Here is an 11,122-nt window from a genome sequence, read left to right as displayed (position 1 = left end):
CAACAGTGCCCTAAGTGGGCTCACATTTCTTCAGTTTAAAAGTGCAGTTATCTCTCCAGGTATAAATGTGTACAGTTATCTGAACTGGAAGTCTATGGCTATATTTGATTTTCCTCTCAGTTCACATTCAGTTCCGTTGTTCACAGTGCTGTTGTGACAAAAAAAAAAAAAAAATAAATGATGGTGAGTGGCAGAAAAAGGAGAACTGCAGTTTTTTGCGTGTTTGCAGCTGTGGTTCTTTTTACTTTCTTTAATAATTTCCAAACTATGGATCAAAAGTTGTTTCTTTTCTTCATTACACTATCACAAGTCACACCAGATTTCAGAAGTTTCTATCTCTCTATTAAAGCATTGTACATGCTTCTACTTTTTTTTTTTACGTAATTGTAATACGAAGCACATTTTACATGCCAAAGCTCATGAACATTCCAGTTGTCTTCAATAAATGTCAAAAGTGCATTTTTTTCATCCATACAGCAAATGTGGCACACACTTGTTATGGCCCCTCACAGTCAGGTATCTGGCACTACACTGGCTTGCTTTGAGGGGGATAAAATTAACAGTTAGCAGTTTTGAGTTAAAAGGAGAGCTGCAGTTTGTTGGGTGTACCTCTACAGAAATACTCAAACACACTCTTTTCAGGATGTTCATATTCAACTTGTGTATCATCTTCTTCTACACTAAATCTGCCCACTTTTATCTGCACATTCAGAAGACATGTAGTCACCAGTTGCCCTCTTCTTCTTCCATCATTTTCCCATCCCACAGTCAGTTTTGATATTCTTGTTTTCTCTATTCTTCTTACATGTCCATACCACTGTAATTTTCTTTCATCCAACACATCACATATTCCTTCTTCCACTTCCCATATCTTTATTAGTTTGGTGTTCATCACATGGTCTTTGCTGGAAATTCTCATTGACTCTCCAGAAATCCATCTCTAATACTTTCATCTTGTTTGTACGTCTCTGATCAGTTGATCAAGTCTCTGCTCCATACATGTCCTGAGTGTGCCCAATCAATTAATCTCTTCTTTTAGTAATGTAGTGCCACAATTTTCTTTTCTCACCATTTCTATCTGTGACCACCTTAATTATGCAAGCTGCCCACCTAATCTTCAACATTATCCTATAACACCACATTTCAAAAACTTCTATTCTTTTCTTGTCTAAACTATCATCCATGTTTCACATCCATTCATGGCTACACGTCATGTAACACCTTCAGAAAAGACTTCCTAACACTTAAATCCACATTTGATGTCAAGAGATTTCTCTTCTTCAGAAACACTTTTCTTACCATTGCCAGTCTGTCTCTACCACGCCCATTATCAGTTATTTTGCTGCCCATTATCAGTTATTTTGCTGCCCAAACACCAAAACTCATCTACTACTTTAAGTGTTTTGTTTTTTAATCTAATTCCCTCAGTGTCACCTGATTTACTTTGACTCTGCTCCATTAACGTTGTTTTGCTTTTGTTGAATTTCATCTTGTATCCTCCATTCAGGACACTGTCCATTCCATTCAAATGCTCTTCCAAGTCTTTTGCTTTCTCTGACAGAATTACAATGTCATAGGCAAACCTCAAAGTTTTTATTTCTTATCCTTGGACTTTAATTACTTCCCCAAATTTTTCTTTGGTTTCCTTTAATGTTTGCTCAATGTACAGACTGAATAACATCAGGGATAAGCTACAATCCTGTCTCACTTCCTTCTCGACAACAGCTTCCCTTTCGTGCCCCTTCACTCTTGACTCTGCTGTCTGGTTTCTGAACAAGCTGTAAATGCGCTCATGCTCCCTGCATTTTACACGTACAACATTCAGAATTTTAGAGCAAGTATTCCAGTCAACACTGTCAAAAGCCTTCTCTAAGTCTACAAATGCTAAAAATGTAGATTTGCTTTTCCTTAAGCTATCTTCTAAGAGAAGTCAAAGAGTCAGTACTGGCTTTCATATTCCTGCATTTGAAGATTTCCGTCAAACAAGGTCGTATACCACAATTTCACAGTTTTTGTGGATGTAAAAGTAATTATTGTTTTCCTTTGGTACTACTCATTTAAAATTCTCATTGCATATGATCCAGCAATACAGTATGTATTACAGAACAGCAACATGTATTTAGCATACACTAAGGTAACAGAAGTCATGGGATATCTCCTAATGTCATATTGGACCTCCTTTGCTTGACATAGTGCAGCAAGTCAGCATGGCATGGACTCAACAAGTCACTGGAAGTCCCATGGAGAAATACTGATCCCTGCCATCTCTGTAGTTGCCCATAATTGCTAAAGCGTTGCTGGTACAGAATTTTGTGCATAAACTAAACTCTCAATTATGTCCCATAAATGTTTGATGGGATTCATGTCAGCTGATTGGGTGGTCACACCATTCACTCAAATTGTCCAGAATGCTCTTCAAACCAATTGCAAACAATTGTGGCCCAGTGACATGTCACGTTGCCATCCATAAAAATTCCATTGTTAATGGGGAACATGACGTCCATGAATGGCTGCAGATAGTCTCCAAGTAACTGAACATATCCATTTCCAGTCAATAATCAGTTCAACTGTACCAGAGGACCCAGTCCATTCCATGTAAACACAGCCCATACCATTATGGAGCCATCAACAACTTGCACAGTGCCTTGTTGACAACTTCAGTCCATGAGCACATGAGGTCTGCACTGCACAGGAACCCTACTATCAGCTCTTACCAACTGAAATCAGGACTCATCTGATCAGGCCAAGTCATCTTGGCTCCAACTGATATTGTCACAAACCAAGGAGAGGCACTACTGGCGATATGCTGCTACCAAAGGCACTCGTATCAGTCTTCTGCTTCCGTAGCCCATGAACTCCAAATTTCACTGAACTGTCCTAATGGATACGTTTGTCATACATTTCACACTGATTTCTGTGGATATTTCACAGAGTTTTCTTTGTCTTTTAGCAGTGACAACTACACAAATGCTGCTGCTCTCGGCCGATAATTGAAGGCCGTCAGCCACTGTGTTTTCTGTGGTCAGAGGTAATGCCTGAAATTTGGTTTTGTTGGCACACTCTTGACACTGTGGATCTTGGATTATGGAATTCCCTAACAAATTCTGAAATGCATCTAGCTCCAACTACCATACTGCATTCAAAGTCTGTTAATTGCCATCATGGGGCCATACTCAAGTTGAAAACCTTTTCACATGAATTACCTGAGTGCAAATGACAGCTCCGCCATTGCACTGCCCTTTTACACCTTGCATATGTTACACTACCACCATCTGCATATGTGCCCATCACTTTACCACTACTTCTATCACCTCAGTGTATTTTACAATATTTAGAAAGTTATCTTAGTTTTTACATCACTTCCTGTGTAAGATTGTTGCATAACCAGAACTGTTCACTCAGCGGGTAAGTTCACACAAGATTCCTTGTATTGCATGTCAGGGTATTTATACATATCCAACAAGTCCCTCATATTCCCTACCAGTAGACGAAGAAGTTCTTTATATAACCAACGACATCTCATAACAGGTACAGGGATGTAAACTTGTGTTGGTTTTTCTCTTTTGTTTTAACAGAGAATGACATTATGACTAAGATGCAGATACACGGCATTTGAGTCATCTGCACCGATACTGCACCATATAATTAGTAATTTTCAATTTGGGCCCGACATCATGATTCCTTCAAGAACATTGATAGCAACAAAGGCATACTGGTTCATGTTCTTTGTAACGAAAGGTGCTCTTAAAGAAGCTTCAGTTATTACTTTCATAGGTAATGATGACATCAATTACTCTTCTTCTCTCTCTTGATTAATGCAAAAGTATGGTCCCAAGGCAACAATCCATGTCCCGAAACAATAAACTTATGCTGTACTGTTGTAAAATATCGAGTCAAAACAAGGTAGTTGCATAAAAGTATCATTGTCTGGTTGCTGTTTTGCCCAAACCAGTGGCCAGACCAAGTAAATTATTCTAGTTTTCAACTTTTATATTATACAGTGTTCTTGAATGTACCACTTTTGATGTAGCTTTTTTTTTTTTTTTTTTTTAAGCACATCTTCACCAGCTGTAGAAATATAAGATTTTCCATTGTTCCTCCTGCTTTTCTTGACCGTCTGCTTCCAATCTGATGGATTTATTTTCATTTCTCAACTTTTATTTAATGATACAATGTCCTTTGAAGTGAAACTCACATCTGTCATTTTCACTGATTTACGTTCCCTCATATAGAGCCTGTATATACTCCCTCCACCTGTTTCCTTCTTTGATTAGTACTGGTTTTCCATCAAAGCTCTTGACATTCACACAGCTGCTTCTGTTTTCTCCAAAGGCCTCTTTAATTTTCCTGCATGTGGCATCTGTCTTTCTCTTAGTGACCCCTTATTATAAATTCTTAAAAATCATCATCTAGCCATTACTGCTTAGCCATTTTGCACTTCCTTCAATCTCATTTTTTTAGACTTTTTTTTATTCCATTTTACCTGGTACATTTGCTGCATTCTTATATTTTCTCCTTTCACAAATATAATACAATAAGTCTCATGATATCCAAAGATTTCTACTAGGTCTTGTCATCTTACCTATATGATCCTCTGCTTCCTTCACTATTTCATCTCTCAAAGCTACCATTTGTCTTCTACTGTATTCCTTTCCCCTCATGTAATCAATCATTGCCCAGTGATCCCTATGAAACTCTCAACAGCCTTTGGTTATCTCCATTTATCCAGGTCCCATCTTTTTGCAATGTACTTTCAAACCTTTTTGCAATGTCTTCAGTTTTAATCTACAGTTCATAATGACTAGTATGTGGTCAGAGTCCAAATCTGTTCTCAGAAATAACTTAAAATTTAATATCTGGTTCTGAAATCTCTGTCTTACCATTATATAATCAGTCTGAAACCTCCCGGTGGCTCCACGATTCTTCCATGTCTACAACATTCTTTCAAGATTAGAAATGATTAAAGTGTTAGCAATGATTAAATTATGCCCTCTGCAAAATTATGCCAGGCAGGTTCTTCTGTCATTCCTGTCCCCTAGTCCATATTCACATACTAATTTTCCTTCTGTTCTTTTTCCTACTACTGAATTCCAGCTCCCATTATAATAACATTTTTGTCTTGTTTAACAGTCTGAATAATTTCTTTTATCTCTTCATACATTTCTTGAATCTCTACTCATCTAGTAAGCTTTGACTACTGAAGTGGGTGTTTACTTCATATTGATCTTGGCTACAATAGTGCGTTCACTATGCTGTTCATGGTAGCTTACCTGCATTCCTATTCTCTTATTCATTACTAAACCTACTTCTGCACTCCCCTTCTTAACTTTGTTTTTATAAGCCTGTATTCATTGACTACAAGCCCTGTTCCTCCTGCCACCAAACTTTGTAATTCCCACTACAGTTAAATTCAATCTATCCATCTGCCTTTTTAAATTTTCTAATCTACCTGCACAATTAAGGAATCTTACATTGCAGACTCTGACCCTCAGAATACCAGTTTTGTTTCTCTTGATGATGGCATCCTCCTGAATAGTCCAATGACAACTTCTTCCCGAGCACTCCCTACCCGAAGATCCAAATGGAGGACTATTTTACCACCAGAATATTTTACCCAGGAGGGTGCCATCCTTTAATCCTACAGTAGAACTGCACGACCTCAGGAAAAATTATGACTGTAGTTTCCCCCTGCTTTCAGCTATTCACAGTACTAGCACAGAGGGGCCATTTTGACAGATGTTATACCCTTCCCTTGTGGATGCACCTACGTTACAGCTATCTGCATTGCTGAGGCACGCAAAATTCACAGTTCTGCTCCATAGGATTGAAGTGAGCATCCCAATGATCTTGTTTCCATTACTGATTAGAAATGTATACTGTTTCTTCATAATTAATATGCAAACCCCAGTTTTTAGACTCTATTTCTAGCTGACTGCATACATAATTTGCATTATTCCCAGTATTAAGGATACTGCCTCCTGTCCCCTCATTTCATGTTACACCTTCCACGGCATTCATCACTACTCTGGCAACAAACATGAGACATGCGCAACCCAAACACTGATTTTTCTGGAATGTTGTTGACATGGACTTGTGATTTGCAATTTTTAAGAGATATGTGTGATCTTTTTAGTGAAATGTACATAATTATTTTATCTCATAATTCAAAATTGGTAGTTTTCAGTAGTAGGGGTATATTGAAGTGCACAAATTATGTCTGTAAAGACTGGCCCTGGAATATTTATCTTATGGCTCTCTGAATTAATTATAGAAAGTGCTTCACATTTCTCTGAAATTTCAAGTCTAATTAAATGGGCTATGAAACAATAGTTTTGAGACAAGAGGCTCTGTTTTGGTACATAGTATGTTACCATATATTTGTAAAGCATGTAGCTCTTGTTGGTTGCATAAAGACCCTGCAACAGGGAACTCAATTTTCCCAACAGTGGGAGTAAATCTGATGACCAACTTGACAACAGTATGTCAAAGAAAGCAATAAAACAATGAAATCTGACATAGTCAGTCTGGAGCAAGTAATCTATTTGAAATACACTCTTTTTTTTTCAAATGTCTTGATCATATTTGGTAGATTTGTTGCAGTTTACTGGCCTTTTGTAGATTATTAGTTCAGTTGATGACTCATTAAGATTCAAACTTATTTAGCACTAAAACAACAAGCTTCAAACTATCCCTCAGAATACCCAATGGAGGTCACGTGACTGCTAATGTTTTTACTGTAGTTTAAGCTCTTTCCATGCTACTACCAGGGCAGTTCAATAAGTAATGCAACACATTTTTTTTCTGAAACAGGGGTTGTTTTATTCAGCATTGAAATACACCAGGTTATTCCCCAATCTTTTAGCTACACAACACTATTTTTCAACGTAATCTCCATTCAATGCTACGGCCTTACGCCACCTTGAAATGAGGGCCTGTATGCCTGCACGGTACCATTCCACTGGTCGATGTCGGAGCCAATGTCGTACTGCATCAATAACTTCTTCATCATCCGCGTAGTGCCCCCCACGGATTGCGTCCTTCATTGGGCCAAACATATGGAAATCTGACGGTGCGAGATCGGGGCTGTAGGGTGCATGAGGAAGAACAGTCCACTGAAGTTTTGTGAGCTCCTCTCGGGTGCGAAGACTTGTGGGAGGTCTTGCGTTGTCATGAGGAAGGAGAAGTTCGTCCAGATTTTTGTGCCTACGAACACGCTGAAGTCGTTTCTTCAATTTCTGAAGAGTAGCACAATACACTTCAGAGTTGATCGTTTGACCATGGGGAAAGACACCTAACAGAATAACCCCTTCAGCGTCCCAGAAGACTGTAACCATGACTTTACCGGCTGAGGGTATGGCTTTAAACTTTTTCTTGGTAGGGGAGTGGGTGTGGCGCCACTCCATTGATTGCCGTTTTGTTTCAGGTTCGAAGTGATGAACCCATGTTTCATCGCCTGTAACAATCTTTGACAAGAAATTGTCACCCTCAGCCACATGACGAGCAAGCAATTCCGCACAGATGGTTCTCCTTTGCTCTTTATGGTGTTCGGTTAGACAACGAGGGACCCAGCGGGAACAAACCTTTGAATATCCCAACTGGTGAACAATTGTGACAGCACTACCAACAGAGATGTCAAGTTGAGCACTGAGTCGTTTGATGGTGATCCGTCGATCATCTCGAACGAGTGTGTTCGCACGCTCCGCCATTGCAGGAGTCACAGCTGTGCACGGCCGGCCCGCACGCGGGAGATCAGACAGTCTTGCTTGACCTTGCGGCGATGATGACACACGCTTTGCCCAACGACTCACCGTGCTTTTGTCCACTGCCAGATCACCGTAGACATTCTGCAAGCGCCTATGAATATCTGAGATGCCCTGGTTTTCTGCCAAAAGAAACTCGATCACTGGCCGTTGTTTGCAACGCACATCCGTTACAGACGCCATTTTAACAGCTCCGTACAGCGCTGCCACCTGTCGGAAGTCAATGAAACTATACGAGATGAAGCGGGAATGTTTGAAAATATTCCACAATAAATTTCCGGTTTTTTCAACCAAAATTGGCCGAGAAAAAAAATGTGTTGCATTACTTATTGAACTGCCCTCGTACATTCCATTATTCTTGTTTTGCTTTTATTGATATTCATATCCTAATTTCAAGACACTGTCCATTCTGTTCAACTGTTCTTCCAAGTCCTTTGCTGTCTCTGACAGAATTATGCCATAATGATATTTACAATAGAAACTCCTCATCACATCTCCCTCAGATTCAGTGGTAAGATGGTCCAGTGGATAGCCCGTCAAAAACTGAACACAGATATATGAAAACAGGAAGAAGGTGGATTGAACAGTGAAAAAACTGCAAAATAGAATCAATGAACACTCCCAGAACAACAAGTGCGATAAAGATCAGTCTGAAAAGGCAATGACATCATGGGTACATGGTCATGGTGTTGGACTGCCAAGCAGGCAAGCCATGTTCGAAACTACCCTTGCCTTTTTTTATTTTTTATTATATAACATTATGAACTGTTCATCCAGTCACTGAAATGTTTGTTCTCTTTCTGTAGTCTTGGCAGTTGCAGAATATGAATCATGAGGTAAGAATACATTACGATCGCAAGTAAATGTCATGGATAGTGAGAGCAAGCAAAGTATCACATGGATGTCCCACAGAAACAAAAATAACAAATAAACAGGCGTGAATTATGTTACAGCAAAGGAATTCAAGAATGAAGACTTCCAAAACAGAACACAACTTCAAAACATTAAAAGCTTATGTTTTGACAGAGTACAGAGAAACTGTGTGACTGTGAAACTGTCGCATTCATTTTTTGCAGCTTGTGTCACAAACTATTACGTTTTCATCATTTCCTTGGGAGTGATCACATTGACATTCATATGAACACCCATATTGGGCAAGGAGGCATATCTTACTCACTTATCAGATATACAAACTAGTTGCGTCGATAAGGGATTTGTATCATATGACACACATACTGTCGCTAATGCCATGTATGACACACCAGTTGTGTTTACCAATGGAGGATTTGGCTAACTTGTCACCTGGTCATCAAATGTTTGCTACTCCCATTTAAAAGCCATTTCCTTCTGGCTGCTAACGGAGTAGTTATGCAGAATCGACTGTCATTTTAGGTCCCTACCTTACAACTCGCTGTTGCAAATGGATAACCACTTTACCATGATGCCATTTGTCCTCCCGGGTGCTCCAGATTGCGTTTCTTGTTCCTGGACCATTCACTGTTTCTATTTTGCTTTTTTTTCATATTCAGTACACATATTTCCTGTTTTCATGCTTTAACTGTGTTCAGTTTTTGATGAGCTTTCCACTGGGCCCTCTTACCAGTATATCTGAGGGAGAGTTTCCCTTGGTAGTATTTATCCTCTTTAATATTGCTTTATTTTTTCTAGTATCATAATGTAGACAGCTCCTCCAAACTCAAGTTGAACAAATTACCATTGAGCACAATGTGTACACCTGTTTCAATGCACCTTTTCACCACATGCAGTTTATTTTCAGTAATGAATATGCTAAGTGTCCTAGCTGCAGATTTACTGTGTGCTTTCCATGCCTATATATCCAGCAGTCTCAAATAAAATTTTCCTGAGTTTTCCCTCCTACAGAATTTGTAGGTGCAACATGCTGTTTCATCAGTCCCAAACGTTTGGTGACCAACATCAGCTCTCCTTCCAGCATTTTTTACTGTAGCACCTCCAAATTTAATAATAAATAATATAAAGATGAATTTTATATTTCATAGTTACATTAATTATAAAATTTTACTCACCTCTTCCAGTCCCTCTGCTATGGGTGCAACACTTGCAAGTCGCAGAACGATACCAGAACTACCTACACAAGCTATAGCATCACTGTGGTCAGAAGAAACCCTTGGTTGGTCATTATCACCACTGGTTTCTGATTAATCACTACCTGAGGGCACCAGAGGATTTTATTCATTGCCCAATGCTAAACTTTCATTGTGCTCTCTCTGAAACTCTTATACCTCAGATTGAGAGAGAGATATCTGAAGAGCTTCTGTAACTTCAGCTTCAGAAAGGCCATGACTGTGGTAACAATCCATTATCATTACCAGTCACACTGTTAGTGACAAAAACAGATATGCAAAAAGTGTTTTACACACACACACACACACACACACACACACACACACACACACACACACCACTGTATGAAGTTCATCTTTATTGGCTAACAAAAGCACCAAATAAAGCAGATAAAACGTATATCTGTGACAAGAGATCAACAGACTGCACGAGAACCAATGGTTAATTTGTAATTACCTTAAAATTTTGTAGTTACAAAGCAAAATAATTCAATAAAATTAAACCTGCTGTAAAAAAAAAGTAATAAAATTTCACACCTTAAAATAAAAAGTGGTCAATTGATGTCAGTGTTTCAGCGTTAACTGTACTGTATCTACCAAATTCAATCAAGACATTTTTGAAGTGGAGAGAGCAATAAAAGAAGTATGCATGACACAAACAGCAGCATTTCTTCCACCTTTCCTTGTCCCACAGTAGACCACACACTCACCTACATCCATACTCCGCAAGCCACCTGACGGTGTGTGGCGGAGGGTACTCAAATGAAGGAAACCCCATGCTTCACAATTGAGAGCCTGAGGATAGTTTTTCCCTCCACTTTCTAAAAAAAGACAATGGTATTAGTCTTACTATAGACTGAAACGTATATTAAAAAAAGTCACTTTTCTTACATTCCCACGTTAAAAAAAATTATTAAATGTATCAGATGGTCACATTGTATGATGTTTGAAATCCTTGCAGCAGCCCAAGCCTTATGGACTGAACCACGCACTCCCACCATCCCCCTCCTGTTTCAGTGAGAGAGTCTGAGAGGCCACTTAGTTCAGTTACAATAGCCACTTTTGGCCACGATAAGTGGATCCTCTTTAGTGGTTCTGACAGTAGTGGAGAAAATTGGCCCAGTTGGAAGATGTTTATTTGTTTCCAAGGGCTGCCAATATTACTGTGTGTGTCACCTCTCCTTATGTATAAGTACAAAACAGAGATAGCAGTGGCAGCATTGCAGCAAAGGCATTGCCACTGCCTTTCCCTCAGCACTA

The sequence above is a fragment of the Schistocerca piceifrons genome, chromosome 3 (genome assembly GCF_021461385.2).
Source record: "Schistocerca piceifrons isolate TAMUIC-IGC-003096 chromosome 3, iqSchPice1.1, whole genome shotgun sequence".
NCBI lineage: Eukaryota > Metazoa > Arthropoda > Insecta > Orthoptera > Acrididae > Schistocerca > Schistocerca piceifrons.
This window is presented reverse-complemented; position numbering follows the sequence as displayed.